Source organism: Rhinopithecus bieti, unplaced genomic scaffold, assembly GCF_001698545.2.
Source record: "Rhinopithecus bieti isolate Rb0 unplaced genomic scaffold, ASM169854v2 scaffold_82708, whole genome shotgun sequence".
Classification (NCBI taxonomy): Eukaryota; Metazoa; Chordata; class Mammalia; order Primates; family Cercopithecidae; genus Rhinopithecus; species Rhinopithecus bieti.
The window spans coordinates 52271-55602 of NW_016830243.1; positions in this window are offsets into that span (position 1 = coordinate 52271).

Here is a 3332-nt window from a genome sequence, read left to right on the forward strand (position 1 = left end):
CCACCTTTACACTGTGAGATGAAACAGCACGTGGCCCTCTCCAGAATCCAAGTAGATGCTGGGCCCATGCTTCTTGGACTTCTGACCATCAGAATCTTGAGCCAATTAAACCTCTTTATTATAAATTACCCAGTCTCAGATATTCTCTCATAGCAACTGAAAACAGAATAAGACACTGACATGCTCCAAGCAGGAAACTTTAAAATAGAAAAGCTCTTTAAAATGAAGCAAAATTTAAAATCACCTGTAAGCCAACAAACCATAAATAACCACTGTTACCATTTTGGTGCCTCTTCCCAACCTTTTATTTTCAATGTGTAACATTGATGTTAATTTTTCCCNTATCTTCCTAGTGGATTACTCCTTTTATCAATAGACTGTGAAACTCTTTAACCCTAATAATTGTTGTTTTAATGTATGTTTTGTTTACCATTAACATGGCTGTATCATTTTGGTTAGTATTTGTCAGGCATACTTTATTTTATATCACTTTCCATGTTTTCCATGTTTTTAGATAAGATTTTTATTAACAGCATGTAGCTAAATCTGGGATTTTAAAATTTAACCAAGATTCTGTCTAAAGTCACAAGTTTTAGTCCAGTTGCTTTTATTGTGATTAATGATACATGTAGATGTATTTATATCATTTTATCATGAGATTAATCTTTTATTCTTCTTTTTCCTCCTTTCTTGCCATTGGTCAATTTTTAAATATTTTTTCCTCTTACTGCTTTGAAAATTATATATTGTGTTTTTTTTAACATAAATGTCTAAAGTTTCTCAGTAGTTCTACCCTCCCCTAAAATAATTCAAGGACTTAGTTTTAACCCAATCACGCCTCTGTCACTTTGTATGTTACCGAATTATTCATCATCATTATTGTTTTTAACAGTCAGTGCTTGTCTAGATTTACCCATGTGTTTACCAGTATCTTTTTTCACTATCCTTTTTCCACATCATTGCTTCCTTTCTGAATGTACACACTTTAGTGTTTGCCTTAGCAAAGGGAGTTCTTTATTTTCTCACTTAATTTCTGAAAATATTTTTATTTCTCTCATTCTTGAATACTAATTTAACTGGGTTTAGAAATCTAGGTTGACAGTTATTTTCCCTCAGACAGGGAATTTCTCTCAGACAGTTATTTTCCCTCAGAACTTTGAAGATATTATTTATCTGTATTCTAGCCTATACTGTTGTAATGTAAAAGTCTTTTGTCGGTCTTGTTGTTGTTTTGTGGATAATCTGTCTTTTCTCTCTGGTAGTTTTAAAGATTTTTCTCTTTATTTTTTTTGTGTTCTACAATTTGACTATAATATGTTTGGATATAGATTTATTTTTATTTTTTTTACTTGGCACTTGTACTTCTTAAGTCTTCCACCAATCCATGAAAATTCTCAGCCATTATCTCCTTGAATATTGCCTTTCTCCCATTTTCTGTATTTTTCTTCTGGAAGTCCTCTTAGGTAAAAGTTGAATCTTTCATTCTATCCTCCATGTCTTTTACCCTCTGTCATATTTTTCATCTCTCTTTGTTCTTAATACTGGGTAATTTTCTCAAATCTATTCCCCAGTTTAATAATTCTCAGGATTCTGATCTTGCCAGTGATTATGTCCACTGACTCCCCCTCATAGTGAAATGAGATAGTTCCCTTTACCCTTTCGCAGGACTCATGAAGGTGTTGGCTCATTTACTCAGCCTGCAGCTCTCAACCCCTTGTGGGAGGGGGGAGCACACAGGTCAGGAAGTGCAGAGGCCAGGATGAGTACTTCTGGGCAACTGGCCTGAGCAGAACTCTGTGCAGGCCTGCAGCAGCGTCTAGGGGTTGCCCATGACCCCTGGAGCCCCAGAAGGAATGTATTACAGTGTGCTCTTTTAGCTTTGCCATCCATAGACAGCTTAAGTGTTAAACAGGTCAGTGGAGGGTCAGTGTGCCAGCCTCTTACACCTGCACCTGGGCACTTGTCCAGTGTCCAGGAAGAATCAGGTTGCATGAATGAATTGAAGAGTGGTGAATGTGGAAGATTTTATTGAGCAGTGGAAGTGACTCTCAGTGGAATGGGGAGCTGAAAAGGGGATGGAGTGGGAAGGTGGTCTTCCCCTGGAGCTCAGCCATCCCTGGACAAACTCCTCTCTGAGGTCCTGCCATCAAGCCATTCCTCTGAAGTCAGATTGCTTCTCTCTGACATCCAGCTACTTCTCTTCTCTTCTTCTCTGCTACTCTGCCACTTTGCCAGTGGGGCCTAGGGTTTTTACTGGTACAGGATGGTGGGAGGCAAAGTGAGCCAGGGTGGTTTTGGAAAAGGCAACATTCAGACAAGAAAACAGGAATGCATGTTCTCACTTTGGGCCATGGCTCCAGGCTTGAGGGTGTGGCCCTCACTGGGGACTGCCCTTTTCTACCCAGTATTTCCCGGCCCTCTGTTGATATCAATAGTAGGTAATTTACTCTTATTTTTTTTTTTGTGATATCCCTTTTCATGGGGCTTAAAAAAAATCTGTGAAAATCTCTTGTGGTCTCTGTTATGGGAGCATCCTTCCAGAGCAGTTTTACCTTTGCTTCTGCCAAGAAAACCTCAGAGTTAATGTTCCCAGGCCATTCAGGTAGAATAAATTAAAACCGAAACCCTATTTGAGTTCCAGGCCTGTGCTTTAATTCTCAGAGGATTTTTTTTCTTCCACCTAAAGCTTAGACAAAGACAGATAAGATTCCTTGTTGTTTCCCTGTGCCGAGATGCACAGAATCTGAGCTTTATGATAGGCCATGGCCTAAGACATCTTCTGTCTCTGTGGATGTTAAAAATTGAAACTCCCTTACCAGGGCAACCACAACTTTCACAAGATTACCACTCTGGTTTTCAGTTTTCTCCTCATTTTTGGCTTTTGGGAGTTTTCCCTTATTTATTAGGGGCTCAGTTATTCAATTAAAAGAAATTTTGTATATCTTACCTTGTGCTAATAGAAGTTTATATCAAAAAGTAATTAGTTGACTATATTGCTGGACATGGATGGTGTGCTTTCTTAACTTAGCAATACATTTCAAATATCTTCTCATGTTGATATTCTTCAACACGGTTGTTATACATTGAATTTCCTAGAGAGCAGACTCCAAGTCAGACAAAAAGTTTACTGGGGAGTACTCTTGGAATCAACACTTGTGGGGAGAAGAAAAGGAAGCAAAATTGGACAAAGAGGTTGAGCTATGATGCAGTCATGCCAAGGCCTTAGCAGACCACATGGGGAGCTCTGAATCTGGAATAAACTTCCAGAATTGTTTCCATTTGGAGCATGGAGGCTGAGACTATACTCCTGCACCGACTGGCCATTGAATGCA